This window comes from Lagenorhynchus albirostris, chromosome 3 (assembly GCF_949774975.1).
Source record: "Lagenorhynchus albirostris chromosome 3, mLagAlb1.1, whole genome shotgun sequence".
Classification (NCBI taxonomy): Eukaryota; Metazoa; Chordata; class Mammalia; order Artiodactyla; family Delphinidae; genus Lagenorhynchus; species Lagenorhynchus albirostris.
The window spans coordinates 90,424,285-90,434,226 of NC_083097.1; the positions used below are offsets into that span (position 1 = coordinate 90,424,285).

Consider the following 9,942-nt stretch of genomic DNA (forward strand, 5'->3'; position numbering starts at 1 on the left):
GACGTCACAGTCATACGCAATTGCAGCCACCCATGATGGTGAGCCCCAAGGGAACTCAGGAAGGAAACAAAGTATACCTGCCATCTACTAGTCATCAGACTGCAGCCACCCCCAAGGGTGCAGCTTGAGGAAACTCAGGATGTGAAAACACAGGATATTGGCCCCAGATATCTGGGGTGCATATCAAAGGAATGATTTCGGTGAGCCTGGGACTCTTGCATCTTCCCATACATAGAAAAGTGCTAAATTCCTTAACTTGAAATATCCGACTTTCTTTAATTAACAATAATCTTTTGACGTTCAGACTATCTGTCCTTTGTTGCAAAACTCCTATATATCCTGGCTTCCCCCCTCATCTCCTGGGAGAAGTTTTCTCAGGGTTACTTGAGATGCTGCCTCCTGGGCTTGAAGTCCTAAGAATGTCCTCCGAATAAAACATAACTCTCAACTTTTAAGCTGTGCATTTTTTTTTCAGTCAACACAGTCTATAACCTGATTTTATAAATAAAGTTTTATTGAAACATAGACATGCTCAGTCATTTATGTCTTGTCTATGGCTGTTTTCACACTACAGTAGTAGAGTTGTGTAGTTGTGACCAAAACCATACAGCTCTCAAAGCTGAAAATATTTGCCATTTGGTTCTTTATAAAACATTATGAGGGGCTTCCCTGGTGGCGCAGTGGTTGAGAGTCCGCCTGCCGATGCAGGGGACATGGGTTCGTGCCCCGGTCCGGGAAGATCCCACATGCCGTGGAGCGGCTGGGCCTGTGAGCCATGGCCGCTGAGCCTGTGCGTCCGGAGCCTGTGCTCTGCAACAGGAGAGGCCACACAGTGAGAGGCCCGCGTACCGCAAAAACAAAACAAAACAAAACAAAACAAAACAAAAACATATGAGGATCAGAGCCTGATGAACCCTGCCCTAGAGAGGAAAATTCACTTTAACTTCTAAAGCCTTTATGTTTGCAGATCAAACTTTTGATTACTGCAATAGTATTTTTAGCAAACAAATATCTTGGTTTCCTATGAAACCAAGCTTTGAACACATCAAACTGGAAGTTGTATACTTTATTATTGACTGCACTCTAAATGAGTACATAGTCAAACATTTCTTATCTAAATCTGCCTGGAACTCAGCTAAAAGTTAGTGCTAACAGTCAATTTTAATGATTCATAGAGTAATTATTTACCAAAATCATTTAATAAACCATGATTCCATTGCTAAAACATTATATATAGCTACAAAAAATTCTGGGAGAATACTTTGTGGAGTCCAAAGGAGTTTGACATACAGGGCTAATAAAATAATAGCAGAACATGTAAAAAACATGCATTTAAAAAACTGCCTACCACATCTGTTGTTTACACTTTCCTTTATTCAAAGAAATTTTAGATAACTTACTTAGCAGAAATAAAAGTCATTGGTTGAAACTGATTTTGGCTCTGGCTGGAGCCTCCCACTATTTAAAGCAAAGTTTCAAAAAATTGTATTTCAAATTCCAATAGAAGTATTACTGTTAGGTAGCTGGTCAGTCATGAGTGGGTCCCCCCCCATCCTGGACAGGGTCATCTTTCCCTCCCCCACCAGGACACTGGTGACCAGAACACACCCAGAGATCCTCCCTCTTGTGACCAAGGACCACAGCTAGGTTTCCAGCCACAGCAGGGCCAAGCAGGACAAAACCGCAGTACAGGTTAGCACAGGCGCACCAAGACCTAAAAGGTGACTCAAAGTAACCGGGGTTCATTACGCCATATTTGTAATAAATTAGCATTGTGGTTCCCTCCTCCCCGCCCCACCCCGCTCGGGTTACACTTGGGCGTTTATAGGTAAGAAGATGCACATTAGAAAAGCTATATAACCGAAAGCTGTCGATCAACTTGTCAGTCAAATGATGCAGGACACAGGGAGGGACAACCACTCTAAAAAACCCAAACTTACCCCATTGCGGGGCTGCTTCTTGTTTCCAGACAGCCCACTCTCATCCTTTCTCAGGAGCATACTTTCGCTTTGCTTAATAAACCTCTTGCTACTTAAAACTGCTCTATGCCTCTCATCTGAATTTTTCTCTCGAGAGTACAAGAAGTGAGGAAATCACCGTTCTGCCAGTGACATATTTGGTGCTGTGACTCAGATTGCTGCCAAGGTAAACTGCATGTCTCACCTGACTTCACTCTCTCTCTCTCATGAGAACTTGCTTCCTCTCAATCTCTGCTTTGTTTGCTTTCCAAGACCCACAGGGCACAATCTCAGTCCACTTACTGTGTTATGATGATCCCCAATTAAGGGTGGCAGGGGGTATCCCCCAGGCCGTGCAGATCCAAATTAAACTCGGATGGCAGCTGACCCTGTCCTTGGGACCTGGTGGAAATACAATTTCCAACCATGAAGGAGTCCACTGAGGCCAAGGCTTTTCTCCCCTTGATCTTTCTCCTTCTCCTCTATCACTCTATCTCTCTGGACTCAAGAAGATCCACCAAGACGACCACCAGACGTCCAAATTAACGCGCAGCAAATAATTGGCAACTTGGTCAGGTGAGTTTCCCCTCTGTGGCTGCTAGAGCCCAATTCCCCCTCCCTACTGAAACCAAGAAGCACCCAGTGGGGCTCCTGGGTACGGAAGCCTTTCAAACAGTCGTTAATCAGGGAAGGGAGGGAAAGAAGAGATAAGGGAGGAGCAGCCAGGAAACAATAGAGCAGCCTTGGGGCAGGGTCCTGGTTCCACCTCAAGGGATATACATAACAATATCTTTGAGCTCTTTACAGAACTAAACCCCCCCCCAGCAAATGGAAGTTGTTAGCATTCTTCATCCCAAAGAAGACCACCTGAGGCCAGATTAAAGGAACCAGGAAAGCTCATTAGGAGACTACCTGAGGCCAGATTAAAGGAGTGCAGGCCCTGCACACATTCTGATTGTTATCAGCAACCCCACCCTTGAACCATTGCTATAAAACTCCTCACCAAATCCTCCCAGGTGGGGACACGCAGTTTTGAAGGGCATGAGCTCCCTGTGTCTCCCTTTGCCTGGCAAAGCAATAAAGCTATTCTTTTCTACTTCACTCAAAACTCTGTCTCTGAGATTCAATGCGACACCAGTGCACAGTGGCACAGTTTTAGGAGTCACTACTTGTTCTTAGTCCCAGTCTGGTTCCAGGACACTGGAACTGCATCAGTGGCCCAATTTGGGGGACTCTGTGCCTCCTCCTCTAGATTTGCAACCCAGCCCTTAGTGGTCAAGTACCTTTCTCAGCAGGCTTACGAATCTCTCTTGGGAAGCGTCATGACTTCATACCTTCCCTCCTGTCCTGGTTTTCGCTTATATCCTCATTCTCTCCTAACTTCTTAGACTGTCTATTGATCCTTGAGCCTCCTGGCCAGCTTTGCCAGCAGGTTGGATGTTGCCTTTTTTACTTCTGTGGAGAGGTAGCCCTCTTCAACAGCACAAGGACCATATCCTGAGGGAAACTTTTGCCTTGTATTGTTATCACTGCCTTGTGGCACTCCAGCACTACCTCTACTTGCTTCTCTTTCTTTTGTTTCAGTGATAAAGGTAATCCATTTAGTTGGCTCAGGCCTCCCTCCCCCCTCTTAAGAATTTAGGCCCTGGGACTCTGGTAGCTTTTTCTCCCACTGGCTCTTGTTTGTTACCTTGACTAATCCAAAGTTCACCAACACTTTACCACTCCCCAAACCTCCCCTATTTTAAGAGGCTTGTAAGTATTGAGGGAAAAAAAGCAAAGCTTTTCTTCTGTGAAACAAACAGACATCCTCCTAGGAGGAACTTGCCTTTCTCCTCCTATGTCTTTGAAATGCAAATGTCCTACCTGGTCTTTTCCAGGAAACCTTATCTCCCCCATCTTTGTAAAACGCAAATTTTGAAAAAGTGGGTAGTAATTTAAAACTTGACTTGCCAAGGACCAATAGAAATCTTAAGTATCTTAAGTTTGCCAATCAGAAAATGTTAATATAACAATTCAATGATTTGTTTCTTGGTTTTGTTAAGGTCTTTTAAAGGTTACAAATTATAATAATTAAAGCTGCTAAAGTGATAAGGGAAGTATTTCAGTGTGTAAAACAAGTAGGATATGTTGAACGCAAGAGAAGATATAAAGACTGGACATATATTTTTGTTGAGGAAAAGAGGAGAATAATTTTGCCCTAGGGCTGGTTGCTTAGGTATGGAGAAAAGATGGGACAAATTAATATGGATCCAGAAAGTGATAAAAGGTTTGTGAAAAAGGAACTTTGAGAAAAGAATTTTGTAAATGGTCAGGATTAAGACTAGATTGAATTTAATTAGGTAATTGAATTTTGTTGTTAATAGTAAGCTAATATAACACTGGAATTTGATTTTTTTTTCTCTCTCTCTGTTAAGAGAACAAAGTTCTCTTGGCCACTTCTATGAAAAGTTTAGCTCGTCATTGTCAGACTTTCGCCCTCCTGTTGTCCTTGTAGGATAACAACAGTCTACACCTAAACCAGAGAATTTAAATGGGTAAACAATAACTATAAATAAAACAGTCAGGGCTATGGGAAATCCAAAATCCACTTGGCTTTTCCCAGTTCCCTGGCAAACCTCATTTTTTTATTCGATGGGTTAAAGCCTTCCCTGGCTGCAGGGCGAATGCCCTCACAATGAAAAGGAAATGGTTAGAAAATGTGTTTTCCATCTGGGGTATACTTTCTACAATCTCAGTGATCAAGGCACCCAGTTCACTGGACAAATCGTACAATCCTTAACAGAAATCTCACAAACTTCTTAAAATTATCACTGTAACTATCATCCTCAATCATCAGACAAGGTCAACAAAACTAATGGAAAAGCTGGACTCAAAAAGAACAAAAATTAATTACATGGGATTAAATGAACTGCTAAACATGATTATAATTTTTATGACTTTTGTCTTACATATTACCAGTTTCTAATCTTTGTTTTTCTGATCTAGAAAAGCCCTTCTCCTCAAGCTACTTATGATTAACAACAATTTGATAATTTACCCCTGCGGGTAAAATTAAAACATTTTTATTTTCTCTCTGCCTGGTCCCTCCAAAAACTGGAGACTGTTGGGTTATGAACAGCCTTATCAGGTAAATAAAAAGACTGTCTCCTGACATGTACAGGAATCTCTAAATATTTTGGGGACCTCTAGAAGAGAGAAATTCACCTAGGCAAAATCTGATGGCAAGCCTTTGGTGTGGCTTTCTTAGCCTTGAGATGCCTTTTGGGAATTTAATCTGAGACTCCTGAGAAGTTACACCGGAGTCAGTATGGAAGAGCCTATGTGGTCAATGGACCAAACTTATTTTGAAAACAAATTAGTCGTGGCTGTGTTTGATGGAGATGAGGGTAATTAAAAAAAAGAGAGAGAATTATGTTTCACTAAATATTAAATCCTAGTTTCATTAATTAAGGTCTGTATTTACTAAGACTCACTTTGAAGATAGTTCCTTGTTGTTCCTTAAGATCATCCTTAAACAGGGTCAACAGGACTTGAGGAGAGGATGAAATTGGAAAGATGCTAAATCCCAGGGACTACATCCCAAACTTGGACCTTTGATGATCGGACATAAGGCATACAGGGAAAGTACCCAGAGAAAGGACTCAGGGAAGCCACAATGGCTTCAGGATGGGGCATGTGGTAAGGTACACTAGACAGTAGCCCTGGGGTCAGAACTGAAATGTGTTCTGCCCGGCAGGATCAGCGGTGAGGGACGTCTCACCCACAAAAGGCCATAAGGGAATTGAGGGACTCATCAAGACCCCTATGCACATTCGTCTTTTCTCTTTCAGATGGACAACCGACTGTCCATCCCTCAAGATTCACCCTTAGGATTTATCCTAAAGAATCTGGCTAAATTTGATCCCTAAACCTTAAAGAGGGAACAATTAATTTTCTTTTGCAACACAGCATGGCCCTAATATAAGCTAAGAGAGGGAGAAATCTGGCCTGAAATGGGAGTTTAAATTACAATACCATTCTCCAACTTGACCTCTTTGTCAAAAGATGGGCAAGTAGAGCAAGGTCCCTTATGTCCAAGTCTTCTTTGCCTTGAGGGAAAACCCCGAACTCTGCAAGACTTGCTGGGTAAACTCTGCTGTCTTGGCAATGCTTAATTTGTCTACCAAAGTTCCCTCCCCTTCTCCTGATGATACAATCATCAGCCAGCCAATAAGCCCTGTCTACAGGAACTCCCTTCTGGGGTAAAGAAGGAGGTTCAACATCATCAGACCCTTCTTCACTATACCCAGCATTGGACCCCCTGATGCTTTGCCCTATTACCCGGGATCCCATAACTCCTCAAAACTTTGTCCACTCCAGGAGGTAATAGGGCCTTCCGGGCTTCCCATAAAAGTCAGAGTTCCAATTTCCATGCAGGATCTCACTCAGATAAAACAAGATCTAGGGAAGTTTTCAGATGACCCTGAAAAATATCTAGACAAGTTCAGGCAATTAACCCTGACCTTTGAGTTAACCTGAAGGGACCACTTTCTCTTCTGCCCAGTTGAGGGAATAAACAATGAACAATGTAAACTAACTGTAAGCAGTATAATTGTTAACTAAAACCTGTTAATTATGGGCAACTGGCCACTTATGACCAAGGACCACAAGAAAATCTCTCCACTTTCTGAGTGATTGAGAGAAGTGCTCATAAAATACATTAATTTGGATCCTGACTCAGAGGCAGGGAAACTGGTTTTAAATGACCACTTCATCACTCAGGCTGCCTCAGACATAAGGAGGAAAATATAAAAGATGGCCTTGGGAACAAATACCACCTCCACAGAGCTCCTTAGGGCAGCCTCCTCTGTCTTCTACAATGGAGACAGAGAGGATAAGGAGAGGGAGAAAGAAAAACACAAAGTTAAAAGGCAGACTCAACTACTGGCAATATTACAGGTCTGACAGCCAACCCCCTGTTGCTCCCAGGAGGCTCCCCCAGCAAGTGTCATCACTGTGGGAAACCAGAACACTGGAAGACAAACTGCCCAGAGACAAAGGGGCCCCATAAGCCATGCCCCAATACTACAAGTTTGGCCATTGGAAGAGGGACTGCTCCAAAGTCCGAAGGGACCTTGGGTTGGCCCCTGACCAAATCATGGCCTTGAAATGAAGGGGCCCTCAGCTCTGGCCAGCTCCCAAATCAAGGACCATCATCACGGGGACAGAGCCCAGGGCAACTTCGGACGTGGCAGGCAATAAAACCTCAGATGGTCCTCAGTTAAGGGTATCAGCCCATCAATACCCAAGAGACAAAATTATTCTACATGGGACCTTTGGATTGACCCCCCAGGACAAGTGGACAGGAACCCAACAGTCAGCAAGAGGAGGGACCCTAAACCCCTCTATGCCCCTTTTCAGCAGGAAGCAGCCAGAGAGAGATGAAGTCCATCTTTCCAAAGATTTTAGGGTCCCAACTTTTGAGGGGGAAATGTTAGTTAGCTAGTCAGACATAAGCGGGCCCCACCCCATCTTGGATGGGGTCATCTTTCCCTCCCCGACCTGGACACTGTGATCAGAACACACCCAGAGAGCCTCCCTCTTGTGGCCAAGAACCACTGCTAGGTTTCCAGCCATATCAGGACCAAGCAAGATAAAACCGCTAGCAAAGATTGGCACAGGCACACCAAGATCTAAAAGGTGACTCAAAGCAACATGAGGTTCATTATGCCATATTTGTAATAAATCAGCATTGTGGTTTTTGCTGTCAGTTTCGTTTTGGTGCTTATGGGTAAGCACCTGCGCACTAGGAGAAAAGTTATATAACCTAAAGCTGTCGATCAACTTGTCAAATGATGCAGGACACTGGGAGGGACCACCATTCTAAAAAACCCAACCCTACCCCATTGTGGGGCTGCTTCTGGTTTCCAGACAGCCTGCTCTCATCCTTTCTCAGGAGTGTACTTTCTTTTTGCTTAATAAAGCTCTTGCTACTTAGAACTGCTCTATGTCTCTCAACTGAATTCTTTCCCTCGAGAGTACAAGAACTGAGGAACTCGCCCTTCCACCGGTGACATTACCATGGCTAATTTCATACTTGTAATGTAAAAAGAAATACCCTTACTTTCATATTTAAACATTCAAACTGTCATTTAGAATATTTCTGTACAGTAATTTGAGGTGTAAATTGCATAGCACGGTGATAAATAAAGAAATCACCCCTATAAATAAAGAAATCACCCCTTCAAGTGTTCACTTCTACCATGTAACAGCTCCCATTTTGCTATTATTTCTCTCTCTCTTGCTTGTATTTGTGTGTGTGTGTTTCCACCAAAAAAAAAAAAATCCACTTGAGAATGGGTCAGTTATTAGGCAATATATCTGAATGAATGAACATTGGTTTACATTCAACCAGTTGTCCTTATCATTAAGTGAGAAATTTTATCCTGGCATTAGTGGTGGTGGTGAATCAGCCAGTTAACTGGAGCTCTGACTAAACAGTGATCTAAAACTTGCTATGCACATATACACAATCTTTTCACTTGAGAAAAAGTTTTGTAAAAGAGCTTTTCTTTTTTATTTTCAAAGAAAAGCTATGTTTTCTCAAAGTAATAGAAGAATTCACTTAAATCCACAGATGGTATGAATCATTCATTCTTTTTACAAACAAGAATAAAAAATAAGTAAAGTTAACCACCAAAGTTAAAGAAATGTTGGTCTTTTTCCTGCTCATGAGCACGCTTGCTTCAAATCTTTTCCAGGACTCAATTTTTGGAGGGGGTTTTGGAGAGAAATGATGAGAGGGTATAGAAAAGAAGAAAACCTGTCCACTGTTTTGAGCCAAAATTATTTAGTTGGGGAGAGAAATTATTATTTCAGTAAAATACTAATTACTAATTAGACTAAATGAAATACAGTAAAAGTTTGAGTGGGTAAATTAGCATTCTAATCCTTCTTACAATATCTATTTGTGACCAAGTCTGTTGCCCTGTAATCATACCCCTTCCCCTCCTTCCCCTCCCTTGAATGGAAACCAATTGCTCTTCTCTAAGTTTCAGGAGGAAGCTGCAAAGAGAAAAACAAGAACTGGTTAGAACCAACTAGGCCCAAGATGGCAGAAGATTTGACTTCCAGTAGACCTTCATCGTCATTATATGCTCACTGTAATATACTAGCATGCTAAATGACACACCAGTGACAAGACAGTTGACAGTTGCCATGACAACAACTGGAAAAGAGGACTGAAAAGGAGTGTTGCATTAGTTCCAGGTTCAAACCATACCCCTGTTCTCAGATAAGTCATGAATATTCCTCCCACTCTTTCCAATTCCCTCCCTTTTACCTCGACCCTCGTATGCGTATGGTATCTCCATCCCAAGTGGGTTGAGAAGTTGATTTGTGAATTAAGTTTCCGCTTCTCCATTCTTTCGCCATTGAATAAAACTTGTGCTGTTTCAGTCTCAGCATTGGTTTTGTTATTGGCTGTGCAAATCTAGCAGAAAAAGAACTTCCCTGGCTGAGATAAGGGGTCTCAGCCCTGACTAGGACCCCATCTCAGGTCCAGGCAACCAACTTGATAACATTTTGTGTGTGTTTTTATTTCTTACTGCAAGGTAAACACCTTCGTTAAATGCTGTCTCACATCTGCAGGATTTTATGATTTAAATTCTTAGGCTGTAATTACCAATGAAAACAATAATCTGTCCACTCAATGAAAAACTGAACATCTCTTATTCCAAAACTTATCTTCCATAAAGCAAAAGCTGCCTGAGATTTCACTATCAGAAATTTACTGTTTGTCATCTCATTTATTTTATAAACTTAATAATGTTGCCCCTCAAAATTCCTTAACTAGAATCACCTATTTCAGTGAATTGAAATCATCTAGTCATCCAAGCTATAAACCTCTGTGCCTTTTTTCTAAATCATTTCACCTTTATAATATACTACACTTCCTGGATACATGTACATGTATTGCTGAATTGCCTTGCTGTGCACCTGA

General features: G+C 42.1%; 1 pseudogene; it reads right to left on the bottom strand.

The window, feature by feature from the left end:
* LOC132518173 (small ribosomal subunit protein eS21-like) overlaps positions 1 to 2,013 on the bottom strand; it is a 58,335-nt pseudogene extending 56,322 nt beyond the window's left edge.
* Between the last annotated feature and the right edge of the window lie 7,929 nt (positions 2,014 to 9,942).